The sequence below is a fragment of the Vigna radiata genome, chromosome 9, assembly GCF_000741045.1.
Source record: "Vigna radiata var. radiata cultivar VC1973A chromosome 9, Vradiata_ver6, whole genome shotgun sequence".
NCBI classification, from domain to species: domain Eukaryota; kingdom Viridiplantae; phylum Streptophyta; class Magnoliopsida; order Fabales; family Fabaceae; genus Vigna; species Vigna radiata.
Window position 1 is genome coordinate 8892696 of NC_028359.1, and position 21831 is coordinate 8914526.

Genomic DNA, 21831 nt, shown 5'->3' on the forward strand with positions numbered 1-21831 from the left:
AAACGAAAACTAACATTCAAAAGGTGGATTCATTGGAATAAAGTGTTGCCACCAGAGAGAAAGAAAGCAAAATGCCCCTATGAAGGACAAGAACATGAAAATAATTGGTCAAAACAAACGAAAATCATACATAAAGTAGTAAATTAACATTCATTTATATCAAATGAAAGAAAGATTACATGTGATGGTCGTCAAACTTCGTTCGAGAAAAGTTTGAGTAGAGAAGAGGATCTCGCGCGTTAAGATAAACTGAATGAATTTTTAGTCTCTTGCTCAAATTTTTATTGAACTCACTAACCTTTTGATGTCCAACGTTGGGACATTCGATGTTTTATATCTTTTACGTCGAATTAAAATTCTAAATAACGTATAATAATTGCATTATTGCCGTTGGCTAATGAGTAGTTAGATGTTGAACGCGTAACGTTATACGCTATTTTTGCACTAATGAACTCTTGTTGTCTGTCATGATAGTTAGAAAAAGAAAAAAAAAAGATAAATGAAGGAGAATGAAAAAAAAATGTTACCCTAAAAATCTAATACGATAAAAGAATATTTTTCTCAATTAATCTCATTCGCTAACTTGGTATAAATATAATAATCTTAGAAAACTAATTAGGTAACAAATAATATAAGGTATATATTTAGAAAACTAATTATAAACAAAATATTTATCTAAACTACAATAACAAAATATATTTACATATCTTAACAATATCTTTAAAAAATTTTGTGGGGGTGGTTTCATTTTAAAGTATACTTAAATTTTAGACCAAAGTGATTGTTGATAAAAAAAAAAGAAGACTGAATGATTTAATTATGACCAATTGTGTCCATAATATTTGAATTTTTCATTGAGATTAGTTACTAAGATTGTTTTAATTAGAAGTGATTAACACTCTTATGTTTTTACAACATTAATCTGTTTTGTTAAATTAGGTAGGTTGAATAGGACATAATTTGTTTTCCTGAACCAATATAGAAACGTTAATATATTTTGAAGATAAGAGACACTGATCTTACTTACTGTGAGTTTATTAAGATCATATCATTCACTAGTGCAAAAACGCTGATTAACATTATTCCTTAGACGTCGGTTAGGGGTAAGCTCGACTTATATTGATGACTGATGACATTTTCGTGAATAAGTTGGCCATATAGACGTTAGTTCAGAGGTTCCCCGATGTCTATAATATTTTATACGTCGGGGTTGTCCTAACTAACGTCTATATGTCTGACAAGTGGATGAAAAGTCATTTCTTTCATACATATAGACGTCAGTTGGACGAGGCCCCGATGTCTATATGGCGAAAATTAATGGTTATTCACCTACCTGTCAGACATATAGACGTCAGTTAGGGCAACCCCGACGCCTATAAGTTTATAGACGTCGATTAGGAGATAGACAACGTTTATATGTCTGTCAGGCAGGTGAAAAGTCATTCCTTTCGGTCATATAGACGTCAGATCCCGCCAAACTAACGTCTATATGGTGGCCATTAATGATTATTCACCTACCTATCAGACCTATAGACGTCAGTTAGGAGATAGCCAATGTCTATATGTCTGCCAGGCAGGTGAAAAGTCATTCATTCCCGTCATGTACACGTCTGATGCCTCCACACTGACGTCTATAGTCGTATATAGACGTCAGTGGCCTCAGTAGTCAACGACTATAAGCCCCGCGAATATTAATTTTTAAATCAGAAAGACGTCGAATTAGTGAGGTCACCGACGTCCTTTCCTTTATAGACATCGGTCTCGTGTGCAACCGAGGTCTGATTTCTTGTTAAAACGGTGATTGCGAACCAGTAATGTCGTGCACTTCATCGTCTTCCTTTGCTTTTCTCTCTGTTCCATTGAATTTATAGGTGCGTTTAATCTCTTTTGATATGGTTAAACTTGCTTTTAATCCGATTACAATAATCTTTGATGTATTATCTTTTATATGAATCGATTAAAATGTGTTTTCGTTGTGTTTTGGTGCGGTTTTTTCTTGTGTCTTTGGGTAGCGTAGTGCACCTTCTCCCTATATTAGTTTCCTCTTAAGAAAAACTTACGTTTTTTTGGATCTCTCGTGACATTCCAACCCGAAGACGAACTTGGATTATTGCATAGAGCCATTCCCACCGCCAATGAAAAAGAAAACGTTTTTTGGCCTTAACCGATGTCTATAGCGACGTCGCACATGCAAAAATCCGAAGTCCCATTAACGTTACCGTCTTTACGTCAGTTTTTTGCACTAGTGATTCAATCAATCTTCAATAAAATAATTAAGTTGGTTTTCTATAAAAAATAATTATTTTCTTTTTAAAATCTCTTATAATTTTCTTTTATTGTGAACCTATATGTTATGTTTTCGTAGTTATTAACACGAATAACAATATTAATATTATATATATTTTTTATTATATGTTGTGCATTATCAAATTTTAATATTATATATAATACTTATATATTATTAATGAAATGATACAACTATGGAACCGGAAAAATTAAATGAAAAGAAAAATAAGAAAGTTACATATGAGAAAAATTATGAAAAAATAATAAACTCTAAAAGAAAGATTAATAATTATGATGTAATTTTTTTCCATTTAAAAGTATAATGGTTCAAAGTTATTTTACAAAAAATATTATACTTAAAACTAACAAGACTTTATATATATATATATATATATATATATATATATATATATATATATATATATATATATATATATATATATATGTTGACTTTTTCTTTCTTCTACAATCATTTTATAACAATATAAAAAATAATTTATTATAATAATTATTTTATTAAAAAATAATTGTAAAATAGATATTTTTGCAAACCCAATGGTTCAAGATATAGTTTTTTTCCTTTTTTGTTTATTCATAATAGCCTTTTTCTCTTTCTTTCAATTTGTTAGGGGTCTTTTCCCCCTTTCTCTCCTCCATTTGTTACCGGATGTAACAAATTATTATTGAAAACAAATCCTTAATTTTTGGTGTGAACGTATATTTTTGTAGCTATTAATGTAAATAATTATATTAATATTATATATATATATATATATATATATATATATATATAAATATATTGAAAATCAAATTTTAATATTGTGTTTAATAGTTACATATTACTAATGAGATGATACAATTACGGAACCATAAAAATTAAATGAAATCGAAATAAGAAAGTTACATATGATTTAAGAGAAAAGTTATGAAAAAAAAAAACTCTAAAAGAAGTTATTTATTGTTGACTATGATCCTTAAAGAAATATTAATATCCTAATTTATCTATGTTAAATCTGACGTGCAAATTAATATTTTTAAAATTATTTACTTTATTTCCTAAATCTTAATATAAATTAATTTTTAATTATTTATTTTTTAAAATAATTTTAAACATATTTCTTTATCTCCTCAATCTAATAATATTAAATGAATTCTTAATTATTTTCTTTTAAATTGATGAAAATGTTATTTGCATTAGTTGTATATTTCTTTTCATAATAAAGCATAAAAAATTACGCAATCCACAATTCTTTTATAGCTGATTTTTTATAATATAAGGAGTCCTAACTTTTGATTTTAGTCATAAACGTGAATGAGACTAACCTTGTGAGTAGTATGATTATAATGTTTGTGTTTATAATTTTCTAGAGTATAAATACAATCGCTAGTGCACACCTACATTTAAGTCTTACAGTTGTCAAAGACATGTATCTAGTAATTGAGTTTAGATTCAACTCTTATGTGTGTTTAATATGAGTTTTGGTACTTTATTAATTTTGAGCTGGTATATGATATGATTAAATTGTCTTATTATGTTTCTTTTGCATACTAGCATACCCTACCTTTTTCTTTTATGTTTTTTTTTTCCTTTATGTTGATTGTGAAACCCAGAAAATGGTATTTTAGAAGTGGTGGTAGTCTAAAAATTGTGAGATTCGGTTATTTTAATATTATATAGTTTTATTATAAATAGTTTTGTTATAAATGGTTATAAATGAGTTTCATTATTTTAAAATGTATCATCTCTCTAGAAACCACCCTTCTAGAGTTCTCTACCTTCTCTCTAGATTATCTTATTCCTGGATCATCATCTGTTTGACAATCAGAAAGTTGCTATGAGATCACAACGGAGTAATCTCTATTTCTAACCGATCAGTTCTAGGTTTAGAGCAAGTAACTTTCTACCCCTTTTTCCTTTAATCATCTATTTATGATCTTTCTTAAGAAATTCCTTTCGCATGTATCATCTGTGTTTACCTTTTGACTCTTTGTAAGTATGTGGTCCTAAGGACTCTTTCCTATCATAATTTAGTGATTTGTAGGTATTTCTAGAGTTCCTTGTGCGTACATTCTTAGAGCTCTGTATCTTCGGTTGAAGGTAAGATAAGCTAGAAGTTTATCTTTACTTGATGTTTGTAAGTTCTTAGACTAGTGCTAGTTCAACTAAATATGTGTATTTGGTCATTTAAAAATGAAATTCTGGTGTGATGCATTTTGGATGATATTGTGATGATGATTTGGATGTAGATATGTTTTATTCATGATTGGAATGTGCATTTCAAACATTGTGAAGTAATGAGTTGAAATCTTTTGAGTTTTAGTAGTTGAAATTGAGGTTTTGATAGGTCATTTGATGAGTTAGTGTTGGAGTATGAAATCTGTCATTTAAATGTCTAATTATGTATTATTTGGGACTTATTGGTGCCTTGAGTTGATAAAATCATATAAGGAATAGAATAAGAGTCTAATTGGTGAATTTAGGAAGGTTATAAGTCCATTTTAGGGGTTTTATATAGGTAAAATCTAAAGGGAGGGAGTATCAAATGAAATGAACATTTGGTTATGTCTTTGGGGTGATTTGCAATTGTCTTGAAGTGGTAAGAATGGTATAAAAATGATACAAGAGTAGTTGATGGTTCATAGGTAAAGTTTAACTTGGTTTTGGGTTAAATTTAGGGGTTTTGACAAGTTATATTTTGAATAAGGTGTTTTAGGTTAATTGTGATGATTGGTAGGTTGTTATTAAGTCCATTCTGACTTTTTCAAGCTATTAGTTGCAGAAATTGGGTGTTGCAAGTGATAAAATTGAGTTTGTTATGGTTTAAGGTAGTAAATTGGTTTGAGGTAGTCATTTGGAGTTAGGAATCAGATATCAGATGTTTTTGCAGGGTGTTTAGAAGGTCCTAGAAACCATTCAAAATTGTGGGGAAAGTGTGTGAAGTCATCCAAAAAGAGTATAAGTTTGCTAACAATGCCTGAGTGCCCTTTCATGGTGCTAGGTGCTAGTTTCTAGAGGCTAGGGCGTTGAGTGCCAGCCTTGGGACGCTGAGTGTCAGGAAACAATACCAAGGGCATTGAGTGCTACCCTCGACGCTTGAGCGCTAGATCTTAGGTCTTGGTTCATTGGTTTTATGTTGTGTTGTGATTTCTTGATGCATTGTTAATGATTCTGTGATGAATGCTTTGAGGTTTAACATGATAGTATGCCACCTGTGAATGAAGTATATTTATATATAACAATGAGAGGGTTATGATGATGATGAATATGTGGTTGATTATGTGTATGATATTGATGAACGTAATTCCATGACTCGTGGAGAAGTTTCATGGTGGTGTCCGTGTTGTTGTTGTGTGAATGTATGGAGCTTTGAGCTAGTGATCTATTCCGACACTCTTAATAATAATAATTCATTCTCACGTAACGGGATGTTTTTGTCTATAGGCTCTGATCATAGCCGTAGGCAACTGAATTGGACTAACCTTGTATGGTAACTTGGTTTTAGCCAGGTGTATTACCATTACAAGTGCACATACTATTAATAGTTTGACATTCATACTATATCTGAATGAGTCAAGTCTAATGTTGTGATATAATTATGGATATGTTTATTATGCATGTAATATAATGTATAATAGAATTTTATTGTATATTGATGAACTGTTCTACTAATAACTTACCCTTACTTTTGTGTTGTCTGTTTACGTGTTTTTTTCTCTTCTGCAATGATCACCTAAATTATGTGAGCTTAGGGAGACATCTTTTCAGTTGGTTCAACGTTTGGTTGACAGAGAAAAGCAACATGAGACAATCTTTGCTTCGTCAAAAATAGGGTCTCTTGCTCTAGTAGTCTTAAGTTCCTTATAAGTTCTCACATATGTATGTCTTATTTGAGTAGTTTTATACTATTAAAATAGGATGTTATAATGATCACTTCATGGTATGAGAAAATGACGAGTTAGGTAATGATATGTCTTTATTGAAAGGTGAGAATAAAAAAAAATGATTATTTAATTTTATCTAGTTTGTTGTATATGAGTTTCTTTCCTTTTAAAAAAGTCTTATAATTTTCTTTTAGTGTATATATATATATATATATATATATATATATATATATATATATATATATATATATATATATATATATATATATTATGTTTTTATAACTATGAACATGAATAATTATATTGATATTATATATATTTTTTAATTTATATATTGTGTATTATAAAATTTTAATATTTTATTTAATAGTTATATACTATTAATGAGATGATCCATGTGGGACAAGAAAAATTAAATGAAAAGAAAATAAGAAAGTCATATATCATTTAATAGAAAGTATGTGAGATGAGAAAAATTAAATGAAAAGAAAATAAGAAAGTCACATATCATTTAAGAGAAAGCCACATATCTTTGAAATAATATAATACAAGAAATTAATAGTTTAAACTACTATTTATTTTAGTTTTTAATTCTAAGAAAGACATGTTAGTGGATTAATAACATCAATTTAGCTAGAAGGCAAAGAATCGCTTTTCCATCCCTATCTTTGTATTTGTTGTTAGACATAATCTCTCTTTCTAATAAGCAATCTCCCTAATCTTTTAAATAATTTCCTTTCAAACATTTGTGTTTGAGCCAAAAGTGGTTAAATTCTAGAGTATACTTTGAATCTTAGACAAGAATGATGGTTAATACAAAGAATACTAAATAATTAAATTAAAAGTAGTTATGTTAATAATACTTGACTTTTTAATCACTAGTAACTACTCATATTTTTTTAACTAAAAGCATTTAAGACTTACATAATATTTCTTTGTATCTTTGGTCGGATGATTATAGCATAATTTGTTTTTGTCAATAAATCAACATAAACACATTATATATATATATATATATATATATATATATATATATATATATATATATATATATATATATATATATATTTTCAATAACTCAGTTATATTGTCTCTTAAAGAATGACAAATTTTATTAGCTAAGTTTTCAAACTATGAAAAAAAAAAGTTTGAAAAAGTATAAAAGATTGCACAATTCTTCCATTTAAAATCTTACACAACAACTATACAAATTGATTAAATGTTATGGTTCTACTTCAACACCTTCTCTTTCAGTGAATTTTTTTTTTTGTCTCGAGTAACTAATGAAAATTAACCTTCAAGGTGATTAGATAACAGAATCTGAATAGAAAAAAAATCCAAAATATTCATTATTATTTTTCCAATTACATTGACTATTGGTACAAAAATTAAATGAAAATAAAATAAGTCACATGAAAAACTCTCTAAAAGAAAAATTTTCTTTATTTTTGAACCATTAAAAAATACTAATACCCTACTCTATCTATTTTTCATTCAACGCGCAAATTGATGTAGTTTTAAAAATATTCTTTTTACCTCCTAAATCTAATATATAAACTGATTGTTAATTATTAATTATTTGTTTAAATAATTTTAAACATATTTATTTTTTCTCCTAAATCTAATAATATAAACTAATTTTAATTATGTTTTTTAAATAGATGAAAATGCCTATTTACATTACTTGCATATTTCTATTCAAAATAAAACATAAAAAATTACCCTGTCTACACAATTCTTTTATAGCTGATTTTTTATTATTTAAATTAGTAAACACAATAGATCCCACCATATATTTAATATCTATATATATATTACAAATATAAGAGACAAGTAATATGACAGTGATCATGATAAACATAACATTTTAAATTATAATTAATAATTATGATGCATTTTTTCTATTTAAAAGTATAATGGTTTAAAGTTATGATTTGATATGTAAAAAGATAAAAAAACTTTACAAAATATATTATTACTCAAAACTAAAAAGTATATATAACTTTTTCTTTCTTCTACAATCAGCTTATACTGTATAAAGAATATTTTATTTAAAAGTAATTGTAAAATATATATTTTTTCAAAATACAATGGTTCAGGTTATATCTTTTTTCTTTTTTTTTATTCATAACAGCGTTTTTTCTCTTTCTCTCCATTTGTTAGGGTTCTTATCCCCCTTTCTCTCCTCCATTTGCTATCAGATGTAACAAATTATTATTGAAAAAAAATTCTTAATTTTTTATACTGTAATTTTCTCGAAACATATTAGTTAAAAAAGCTGCTAGAGACTATATTGTAAAATTTACTCACTGAATTAGATATATCATACAAATCTAATCCTAACAAGTCATAATTGAATAGAGAAATCTCAATCAACGTTGAAAAAATCTCATACAACCCTAATCAAACTCTAAACCTTACGATTTCATACCAATAGCTTATCTTCACAAAATCTCAAATCCAAACTTAAACTAAGTATCATTTATGAACAATTAAATGCAGTAACATACTCTTGTACCAAAAAAGAAGAAAGACAATTCCTTTGCATTGCATGCTAATGGTAAGTAATTTATATTAAAAAAAACCCCAAAACCTCTAAATAAATACGAATCTTTATTCCATAAACCAAATAAAAACAATAAAAATGAAGTGTAAAAATAATCGCTTTTCTGAGATTCTTCTCAATCATGATCGGTCCAACCACAGAAAACCCTAGATTTGAGAGGAACTTGTATGTCACATAGAGCAAGTGCCTTTATAAACCCTAGTTTGACGTAGTACGGGTGTGTCTTCGATGGCCATATTATGATTCTGATGTTGTAAAGCCCTTCCATATGGTTCTTGTTTAACGTCAAAAGTTGATCCTTAGAAAAAGGCACGACATACTCACCATTGAAGCGCATACTCAGTCCGATGAAACCGTCGACCAAGGTTTCATGTGGTTTCGTAGCAAACCTATGATTTAAGTACGAGGCTGTGGCGTTGAAATAGTTAAAGGATTCGAACATTTTGGGGATGGTGACGAAAAGAGAGAGGTTGTAAGTGAAGGTGGTAGTGGTGGTGTTGTAGGAGAAGCTGACCACGGTCGCGTTCCTCACAGAGAAGTTGTTTTCTTCACGGAGAAGGAAATAACATACTATGATCAGGAATACCCCAAGGAGCGTTGCATCCATAACATTCATTCTCTCAGTTGAAGATGTCATAATGAATGGAGAAGNAGAGAGTGAAAAGTTTGAGAAAAGGAGGAGAGTGAGACCTTTGATTTACGAAGTGGTAGGTTAAGATCTATAAATGTTTTGTCGGCGTAAGACTTGTTGAACATTGTAAATTAAGGAAAAGAGATGAAAGACAATAATAAATAATAAATAAATAAACTTAACTAGTCGTTTTGATTTTTATTTCAATTGCTTTTTGAAAAAGTGTGGTTCTTTGAAAAAAAAATTGCTTAAGTTTTATAAAACTCGAGTCTAAAATAAAATTGAAATCTGTGTGGCAATAAATTGCACGACCATATTTTCCACTGACACCGGATTTCTTTCGAAAATACTTGTGATATCCAGACGGCTTAACATGATGCTGTTGGTGGTGTAACTGGTCCGAATGTGAGGAATTTGTGTCATAAACGAATTAAGAGGCAATCACCATTGCCGACTCTGAGGCTATGGCAGCCGCCTATGCCAATCTGGCTTCATCAAGTATGAGCATCGACTGAGCATGATAAAACGGGAGTAGGGGATCACTTTATCGAATTAACGTCCTTACACCACAATATGTGCTTGTGAGACCTGAAACAAGTTGAGTGACGTTGGCAATATGCCAAAGCGTTCGAAAAAATCTACATCTTAGTATTGGAGAATTCGGTGTCAAGAGTTAGCACACGGGAATGTTTGTTGTCTAAAAAAATATCTCTCAACCTATTCCAAGCATCCATGGTAATAATTGTAGGCAACAGGTCATTGAAGATGCATCAAGAGTCGACCATAATTCCTTTTCATCCTCAGTCACACGTACCTTCTCATTTCCAATGGCACGAGAAATAATGTGATGAAGGACCTTATGAGAAGGTGCGGTGATTTTAAAAAGTTCTACCCATGTAGAGTATTGGGCATTCTCCATTTCAAGAGTGATGGAGATATGCTTACATATATTGGAGACTGTAAGAGCTAGATGGAAAGAACCCCTTGTACAAAATCAGGTACAAAGTCGAATTTTTTGGGCCTTTATCGAGAACGACGTCATATTAGGGAATGTTAAATTGATGTCAAATTTAAAAAATTTGACATTAAATTAACGTCAAATTTTGCCAACGACATTAATAATTTTTTTTTTAATTAATTGTGATCTTTTTACAACTCTACAAGACTTAGAAAACAGAAAAACAACAAGTTTCAGTTTTTGGTATTTTATAAAGCATGAACTATGAATGTCAACAATAAACAACAATAACAAACAACAAACAAGTTCAATCAAACAACACCAACAAACAAGTTCAACCAAACAACAACAAACAAGTTCAACAAATAATTTCTTCAAAACGAAAACTAACCTTCAAAAGGTGGGTTCATCGGAATAAATTGTTGCCACCAGTGAGAGAGAAAGCAAAATGCCCCTATGAAGGACAAAAACATGAAAATAATTGGTCAAAACAAACGAAAATCATACATAAAGTAGTTAATTAACATTCATTTGTATCAAATGAAAGAAAGATTACATTTGATGGTCGTCAAACTTCGTTCGAGAAAAGTTTGAGTAGAGAAGAGGGTCTCACGTGTTAAGATAAAGTGAATGAATTTTCAATCTCTCGCTCAAATTTTTATTGCACTCACTAAGCTTTTGACGTCCAACGCTGGGGCATTCGATGTTTTATATTTTTTACGTTGAATTAAAATTCTAAATGACGTCTAATAATTGCATTTATTTAAGAAAATGTCACCGGTCATTTTTTACGTTGGCTAATGAGTAGTTAGACGTTGAACGCGTAACGTTATACGCTGTTTTTGCACTAGTGAACTCTTGTTGTATGTCATGATAGTTAAAAAAAGAAAAAAAAAAAGATGAATGAAGGAGAATAAAAAAAATATTACCCTAAAAGTCTAATACTATAAAAGAATATTTTTCTCAATTAATCTCATTCGCTGACTTGGAATAAATATAATAATCTTAGAAAACTAATTAGGTACAAATAATAATAAGGTATATATTTAGAAAAATAATTATAAACAAAATATTTATCTAAACTACAATAACAAAATATATTTACATATCTTAACAATATCTTTAAAATTTTTGTGGGGTTGGTTTCATTTTAAAGTATACTTAAATTTTAGACCAAAGTGATTATTGATAAAAAAAAAAAAAAAAAGACCGAATGATTTAATTAGGACCAATTGTGTCCATAATATTTGACTTTTTCATTGAGATTAGTTACTAAGATTGTTTTAATTAGAAGTGATTAACACTCTTATGTCTTTACAACAGTAATTTGTTTTTGTTAAATTAATTGAGTTAATAAGATATAATTTGTTTTCCTGAATCAATATAAAAATGTTAATATTTTGAAGATAAGAGACACTGATATTTCTTCTTACTTATTGTGAGTTTATTAAGATCATATCTTTCACTAGTGCAAAAACGTTGATTAATGTCACTCCTTAGACGTCGGTTAGGGGTAAACTCGATGTATATTGATGACCGGTGACATTTTCATGAATAAGTTGGCCATATAGATGTTAGTTCGGAGGTTCTCCGACGTCTATAGTATTTTATACGTCGGGATTGTCCTAACTGACGTCTATATGTCTGACAAGTAGGTGAAAAGTCATTTCTTTCAGAAATATAGACGTCAGTTGGATGGGGTCCCGACGTCTATATGGCGAAAATTAATAGCTATTCACCTACCTGTCAAACATATAGACGTCAGTTAGGGCAGCCCCGACGTCTATAAGTCTATAGACGTCGGTTAGGAGATAGACGACGTCTATATGTTTGCCAGGCAGGTGAAAAGTCATTCCTTTCGGTCATATTGACGTCGGATCCCGCCAAACTGACGTCTATATGGTGGACATTAATGGTTATTCACCTACCTGTCAGACCTATAAACGTCAGTTAGGAGATAGCCAATGTCTATATGTCTTCCAGGCAGGTGAAAAGTCATTCCTTTCCGTCATGTACACGTCTCATGCCTCCACACTAACGTCTATAATCGTATATAGACGTTAGTGGCCTCAGTAGTCAACGTCTATAAGCCTCGCGAATATTAATTTTTAAATCACAAAAACATCGGATTAGTGAGGTCACTGACGTCCTTTCCTTTATAGACATCAGTCTCGTGTGCAACCGAGGTTTGATTTCTTGTTAAAACGGTGATTGCGAACCAGTAATGCCGTGCACTTCATCGTCTTCCTTTGCCTTTCTCTCCGCTCCATTGAATTTATAGGTGCATTTAATCTCTTTTTGATATGGTTAAACTTGCTTTTATTCCAATTAAAGTAATCTTTGATGTATTATCTTTTTCGTTGTGTTTTGATGCGGTTTTTTCTTGTGTCTTTGGGTAGCGTAGTGCACCTTCTCCCTTTGCTAGTTTCCTCCTAAGAAAAACTTAGGTTTTTTGGATCTCTCATGACAATACGGTGTATTCCCACTGCCAATGAAAAAGAATACGGTGACACGTATTCTCACCGTTTTCTTTTTCATTGGCGGTGGGAATGGACCTAGGCAACGACCCAAGTTCGTCTTTGGGTTGAAATGCCATGAGAAATCCAAAAGATCCAATTTTTTCTTACGAGGAAACTAGCAAGGGAAGGAGTTGCTACTATGCTGCCCAAAGACACGAGAAAAACCGCATCAAAACACAACACATCATAGATGTCGGTTAATGTAATGACTGACGTCTATAGTGCCCATAGACGTCGGCTAATATAATGACTGACGTCTAGAGCGCCCATAGAAGTCGGTTAATGCAATGTTTGACGGCTTTATAAACGTCGGACATGTCACTGAACCGTAGTCTAGGGACACCCCCTAGACGTCAGTTAGTGTAATGTCTGATGTCTTTATAGATGTCGAACTTTGACCTTAATCAAAGTCTATAGCGATGTCGTACATGCAGAAATCTACCGTCCCATTAGCGTTACTTGTAAAGATGTCGATTTTCTGCACTAGTGATTCAATCAATCTTCAATAAAATAATTAAGTTGGTTTTCTATAAAAAAAAATTATTTTCTTTATAAAATCTCTTATAATTTTCTTTTAGTGTGAACCTATATATTATGTTTTCGTAGTTATTAACACAAATAACAATATTAATATTATATTTTTTTTTTTATTATATGTTGTGTATTATCAAATTTTAATATTATATATAATACTTATATATTATTAATGAAATGATACAATTATGAAACCGGAAAAATTAAATGAATAGAAAATAAGAAAGTTACATATGAGAAAAATTATGAAAAAAAGATTAATAATTATGATGTAATATTTTATCATTTAAAAGTATATGGTTCAAAGTTATTTTACAAAAAATATTATACTTAAAATTTAAAAGTTAATATAAGACTTTATATATATATATATATATATATATATATATATTGAGTTTTTCTTTCTTCTACAATCATCTTATAACAATATAAAAAATAATTTATTATTATATAATATTTTATTAAAAAGTAATTGTAAAATAGATATTTTTGCAAAAACAATGGTTCAAGGTATATTTTTTTCTCTTTTGTGTATTCATAATAGCGTTTTTCTCTTTCTCTCAATTTGTTAGGGTTCTTTCCCCCCTTTCTCTCTTCCATTTGTTACCGGATGTAACAAATTATTATTGAAAACAAATCCTTAATTTTTTTATATTTGCATAATATAATCACTGAATTTGATATATCATACAAACCTAATCTTAATTGAGCAAAGAAATCTCAATCAACATTGAAAAAATCTCATACAACCCTAATCAAACTCTAAACCTTACATTTCATACCAATAATAGCTTATCTTCTCAAAGTCTCAAATCCTAACTTAAAACTGGGTATCATTTATGAACAATTAAATACAGTACTGTTATTTCCATACTCTTGTACCAAACAAACAAGAAAGATAGTTCGTTTACATTGCAATGCATGCTAATGTAATTAATTTAGATTAAAGAAACCCTAAAACATCTAAATAAATACGAATCTTTATTTCATGAACCAAATAAAAATGATTGCTTTTGTGCAATTCTTCTTAATCATCATCGTCGGTCCAATCACAGAAAACCCTAGATTGAAGAGGAACTTGTATGTCACACATACCAAGTGAAAGGCACGAGTCTGTCTCCAATTGCCATATTCTGACAGTGATGTTGTAAAGCCCTGCCATGTGGTTCTTGTTTAAGGTCAAAAGTTGTTCCTCAGTGAAAAGCACGACATACTCACCGTTGAAGCGCATTCTCAGTCCGGTGAAACCTTGGACCAAGCTTTCATTTGGTTTCGAAGCAAACCTATGATTTAGNTACGAGACTGTGGACTTGAAATATTTAAGGGATTCAAACTTTTCCGGGATGGTCACGAAAAGAGAGAGGTTGTAAGTGAAGGTGGCGGTGGTGGTGTTGTAGGCGAAGCTGACCACGGTGGCGTTTCTCACAGAGAAGTTGTTTCTTTCATTGATTAAGCTGTCTTCGTAGTTTAAATGGACTAAAACAAGGATAGGGATAGCAAGTATAATGATCGAGACTGCGCACCAGAACATTATTGCGATAACCTCCTGTGTCTTGGTTAAAGATGATGTCATGATGAAAGGAGAAGAAGAGAGTGAAAGGTTTGAGAAAACGAGAAGATGTGTTGTCGGCATAAGACTCAATTAAAAGAGAGTGAAAGGCCTTTGATTTACCAAGTGGTAAATTAAATTTACAAATGTGTTGTCGGCATAAGACTCAATTAAATATTGTAAATTAAGGAAAAGAGATGAAAGAAAATAATAATAAAAAAAACTTAATTAGTGGTCTTGATTTTTATTTTTGTTGAATATAATAAAAATTCTGTATGTGAATAATTTTTTTATTGAATACACAGATAAAGTTTTTTATTTATAATAAAAAAATATGTATTAAGGCTAAAATAAAAAATAAAATAAAAAATTAAATACAAAATAAAGATAAAATGTCTAATACTTTGTTTTAAATTATTATAATAATTTTTATGTATCAAACTTATTACTAATATAATCAAAAGTGAAAAAAAAAATTTCACATTTGCTAATATAATTCATGAAAAATTTTAAATTTAAAATGTATTTAAATATTTTTAAAAGTTTAATAATATTAATAGAAATAATAATATAAAATTTAATTTAATATGTTTAAATATATTCAATTATTTTAGAAGATTAATTAATTTAATATATATATATATATATATATTAAATATTAAATTAAAATTAAAATTTAATAATATTATAGTTTAATTTAATATATATTTTAATAATTATTAAAATATTATTTCTATTACTATAATAGTCATATTAAAAATATAAAAATAAAAATAAAAATAATTAAAATAAGCTTAAACCCATTCGAGGTTCCTATTTTCGTGGGGTTGTCCGAGTTACATTCTCGTCTTTTAGGTTTTGCCAATTAAGTTCTTAATATTGAGAAATTGAATCAATTGAATCCCTGTCATTAAATCAACTTAACGGGATTAAGTTTTTGCTTACCTGTGAGGGTGACATGGATAATTTTGGAGACGTGACGTGCACATAGCCTTATACGTGGCTTTTTGTTAATGAAATCCTTGTACGTGACATTTTCTAAATGAAACATTTAGAAAATTAGGGTTTTTTCTTAAATATTTTAAAATTAGAGTTAATTGAAATTTGAATTGAGAAGAGAAAATCTGAAGCTTCAAATTGGTAGGACGTCAACCATGGAAACATCTTCATTCTGCGTCATCATCAAACCCAGATTCACCTGTAAATAGAAACCAACCCAAAATCGTGTCTCAGTAGCAACAACCAAAAATCACTATTTTCGTCATAAACCAAAAGACGTGAAGCTCGGATGCTCATCATCTCATTCGCAGAACCTGCGTCAGAAATCGGGGGTCTTCTAAACGGGAAACTCCATCTTTTTCTCTTTTTTTAAATACTTAGTTGATTTGGCTTTAAACACTTACTTTATGTTTACAATAAGTAAACCTTTTGTGAGCAAAGAAATTGAATTTCATTATTTGCAGAATCAAAACGTTAGCACAGACTCTATCAAGACCTCTCCAAAGAATGTTGTTATAAAAGTAGTAGTTCTAAGAAAAGGATTGTTAACAGCAGTCTTAACACGTTTAACATTTTTTTTTTAAATTTTCTTTTTCTAATTTAAAAATTAATAAATATTTAATTTAATTTAACACTTTAATATAATTTAATTTAATGTATATTAATATTTTAAAATATATTTTATTGAATTAAAGTAAATAAAAACATTTTAAATAAATAAAAACAAAAAATATTGAATATATATATATATATATATATATATATATATATATATATATATATATATATATTAACGTTTCGAAATATGTTACATATATAGTCCTGCTAAAGAGGGTGCATAGTAAATTTATTAAGAAAAATAAAAAATTAAAAAAGAAACTATTAAGGTTAATTATAGAATTTTTGAAAAAAAATGGAGGTGTAGAGAAATTAGAAATGTAGGAAGAAACCTCCTTATATATTTTCTATAATGTAAGAGCTAAATTAATAAGGACATCTTTTAAAGATGAAAACAATACAGCTTGCTCTTATATAAAAATAAACCAAGATTTTCAATCTTATAATACTAAATAGACACCGACATCTTTTAAAGATGAAAACAATATGAAATATTCCATTCATTTTATCTTCTTTGAAAGTTTTCTATACTCAAATATTTTTAACTAAAATAAACTATGAAAAAAAATACAATACATAATATCATTTAATAATTCAAATTAATAATCATTGTTTAAAAATATAAAGGATACTAAGGCCTTAAAGGATTGATGTAAATTAAATTCACTAATTTAACAATTAAGAGGTGGAAGGACTTGGTACTTGAAAGCTTAATAAAGTGTTTCATTATTGATATAATAATTTTATTGTAAGAAATTATCAAAATTTGTATTTTAGAATTACTAAATATTTAAAGCTATTAATCATTTTTATTATGAAACAAATATTTTAATACTCAATATTTAAAATTAATTAATGTTCATTTCCTGTAAAGTTTAATATGCATAATAAAATAAAACTTTAAAATGATATTCCCTATATCTTAATTAAGAATTTTAAATTTTTAAAAGTTAAATTAACAGGCAAGATATTTTCAAAAGAATAATGAATGAAGACCATTCCATGGAGTTTCACCTCTAATATATCCACAATAAATATGTAAAAAAAAAACACAATAAATAAAGTGATTTACATTTTACAATAAAGTACACAATTTCAACATGTTCATGGATAAAATTTAGACCACAAACTCGTTTCAGTTAACTTGCTTCTCTGAACCTTAAAAAACAAGTTGGAGTATGCTAAGCTCTTATGGTTAGAACAGGTCAGTTTCTTCATGCATTTTCCAAATTTACTTCTTCTATCTCCATAAATATTTTACCCATTTTACCTTTTCGAAATCCTAAAAGTAACTTTTAAATTCTGAAAATACAAAATTTAAATGTAATTTAACTTCCAAATTACATAATCTGAAAATCATGTTTAACTTTCAGATTATGCATATTAAAAGATCAGGAAGTCTTTTTCTAACAAAACAGAAATTACTTTTTTAAAAATCCCGAAAGGAAAAAATGGGAAATTTTTTTATGAGGGTGCAGATTTCAAAGCCAACACAACTTAGAGGTCATATTAGCAACACCTCTGTATTCAACCTCTACATTAGACTGAGAGAATGTAGATTTACGTTTGGAGAACCATGTGACTAAGTTGTCACTCAAAAACACACAGTAACCTGAGATAGAATGTCTTATATCTAGGTACCCACCCCAATAAGCATCAGTATAAGAAACAAGAGATGAGATCGTAGATGAATTGAGATAGAGACCAAGATCAAGTGTATCTTGTAAATATCGGATATGGTCCATCCTCGAATCGTGCATATAAGCACACCTGTTGCACCGCATAAGAGATATCTGACCTGGTGAAAGTGAGATATTGTATAGTCCCAGCAAGACTCTTATAAAGAATGAGATCCTCATAAGGTGCACTAGAAGTAGTACCCACCTTAGCGTTGGTGTCAACCGGTGTTGGAGACGACTTGCAAGAAGACATATCGGTCCGATCAATAATTTCTTCGGCATAATTGCGCTGTGAAAGGAACATACCACTCTTATGTCAGGTCACTGCAATGCCAAGAAAATATTTCAAAGGACCAAGATCATGCATAACAAATTCCGAGCTTAGAAGATTCATAATATTTAATCGCAGAGCATGAGAAGAGAAAATAAGTATAATGTCATCAACATAGAGAAAATGTAAGCCATGTGTGAACCCATTTTATAAATAAATAATAACTGGTCACAATTACTATTTGAGAAACCAAGAGACAAAACATAATTAGCAAAGCGCATATACCAAGCACGAGGTGCTTATTTAAGCCCGTATAATGACTTATGCAAATGGCACACATAATCCGGATGAGTACAGTCACGATACCCCAATGGTTGAGGCATATCAATTGTTTCTTGCAGCTCACCATGTTTTGACATCCAATTGATGAATGGGTCATTCCTTGGAAAGAGAAATAGAAAGAACGGTGCAAATTGTAGCTGGTTTCACTACTAGGCTAAAAGTTTCTCAACAATCAATGCCAACCTGCTGAGTTTTTCCATTACCTATAAGATGGGCTTTATGCCTCTCAAACACACCGTTAGATTTCTCTTTATGAGTAAAAATCACAGAGATCGAATAACATTAACATTAGGTGGATGTGGTACCAACTCCCATGTCTTATTTTTAATAAGAGCATCATATTCATCGTCCATGGCCATTTTTCAATTGGGATCACGAAGAGCTGCAATTGGGTTACGAGGTAATGAAGACCGAGTAACTGAAGTGGCTAAGCCATATTCATCATCATATTTCTTGTTTGGCTTAAAATTGCCCATTTGGCTTCTTGTGACCATACGGGGCGATTGGATAGGAATGTGAGGGGAAGGTACTATTTGGTTTGTTGTTATGGAGATAGGAGAAAAGGATGGGCTAAGGGAAGGAGAAGCGGGTGGGCTTGAAGGGAAGTGTGGGTTGGTAGTGTTTGGGCTCACGAGATTTGGGCTAGTAAGGGGGTGGCTTTGTGTTTTAGGTTGGTCCGTGGGAGGAGCAAAAACATTTAGAGATTGATCATGAAGGTATGATGAATATTGTATGCACTCATATCATCATAAAAAAAATCATAAGAAGTAGAAGAAGGGGAATGTAGTTTCTGAAATGGGAAAAGACATGACGACAAATTATAATCTTATTAGAAGATAAATCATAACACTTGTAGCCATGATTATGTGAACCCAAAACACACATGGGATAGGTCGAGGCTGTAATTTATTGATTGCGGTGGATGGAAAAAAAGGATAGCATAGACACCCAAACACCCTAATGTGAGAATATGAGGGATCCCATTGGTATAGAATTTGAAGAAGAGAAGTGTTTCCCAAAACCTTACTTTTGGAAGAATATTAAGAAGATATGTTGCCATTTGTAATGCATGATGCCAAAAAGAAGAAGGAAGAGAGACATGAGCAAGAAAAGTACGAGACATATTATTGATATTCTGAATTTTCTGTTAGGTGTGGGGGCAAAAAAGACAGAAAGACATACCATTAATTTTACAAAAGTCCTAAAAAAGACCATTGTCAAACTCTCTCCCATTGGACAATGATATTTTAACAACTCTTTTTTAACAACTTTTTTACAACAGGACACGTGTTACAATTCTATTGGTTTGTTTGAATTTATTCTAAAAAAATATTAGAAACGGACCAATCACAAACTGTCACGTATGTGTTGTCAAAAAATTGTCAAAAAAAAGTTGTTAAAGAGACTTTTTCCTTTTTCAAATACATTACTAGTCAACGGAAAAATCCACAAATAATTAGAATAATTATCCAAAAATAAAACATAATATCGATGTCGCATTACAGTGAGTTTATTAAGACCATATCATCCCACATCAATGTTTTCAACAAAATATAAGTTGGTTTTCTATAAAAAATTCTTTTCTTTTCAAAATCTCTAATAATTTTCTTTTAGAATGAACCTATATATTATGTTTTCATAGTTATTAACACGAATAAAAATATTAATATTATATTTTTTATTATATGTAGTGCATTATAAAATTTTAATATTATATTTAATACTTATATATTATTAATGAAATGATACAATTATGAAACAGGAAAAATTAAATGAAAAGTGTTAAATATAATAAAATATACATAGAGTTTTCTATTTATAATAGAAGAAATATAAGTTAAATCTAAAATAAATTTAAAAAATAATAACAAACTAGCTAAAGATAAAAAAATAAGATAAAAAATAAATATAAAATAAAGATAATATATTTAAAAAAAAATGAGAAAATTGTATATTAAAAAAATTATGAAAGAAAAAACTCTAAAAGAAAGATTAATAATTATGATGTAATTTTTTTCTATTTAAAATTATAATGGTTCAAAGTTATGATTTTATGTGTAAAACGATAAATTTGTTTTCAAAAAATATTATACTCAAAACTAAAAAGTTAATATAAGACTTTATATATATATATATATATATATATATATATTGACTTTTTCTTTCTTCTACAATCATCTTATAACAATATAAAAAATAATTTATTAAAAATAATTGTAAAATAGATATTTTTCCAAAAACAATGGTTCAAGATATATTTTTTTTCTTTTTTATGTATTCATAATAGCGTTTTTCTTTCTCTCAAATTGTTAGGGTTCTTTCCCCCTTTCTCTCCTCCATTTGTTACCGGATGTAACAAATTATTATTGAAAATAAATCCTTAATTTTTTTTATATTTGCATAATATAATCACTGAATTTGATATATCATACAAACCTAACCCTAATTGAACAAAGAAATCTCAATCAACATTGAAAAAATCTCATACAACCCTAATCAAACTCTAAACCTTACATTTAATACCAATAATATAGCTTATCTTCTCAAAATCTCAAACCCTAACTTAAAACTGGGTATCATTTATAAACAATTACATGCAGTAAGATACTCTTGTACCAAAAAAGAAGAAAGATAATTCCTTTGCATTACATGCTAATGGTAATTAATTATTAGATTAAAAAAACCCCAAAACATCTAAATAAATACTAACCTTTATTCCATGAACCAAATAAAAATAATAAAAATGAAGTGTAATAATGATCGCTTTTGTGCAATTCTTCTTAATCAACATCGTCGGTCCAATCACAGAAAACCCTAGATTGAAGAGGAACTTGTATGTCACATAGAACAAGTGAAAGACACGAGTCTGTCTTCGATTGCCATATTCTGACAGTGATGTTGTAAAGTCCTGCCATGNGGTTCTTGTTTAAGGTCAAAAGTTGTTCCTCAGTGAAAAGCACGACATACTCACCGTTGAAGCGCATTCTCAGTCCGGTG

General features: G+C 29.3%; 1 pseudogene; it reads right to left on the bottom strand.

The window, feature by feature from the left end:
• Nucleotides 1–18252: 18252 nt before the first annotated feature.
• LOC106773265 lies at nt 18253–19193 on the bottom strand (annotated as a pseudogene).
• Between the last annotated feature and the right edge of the window lie 2638 nt (nt 19194–21831).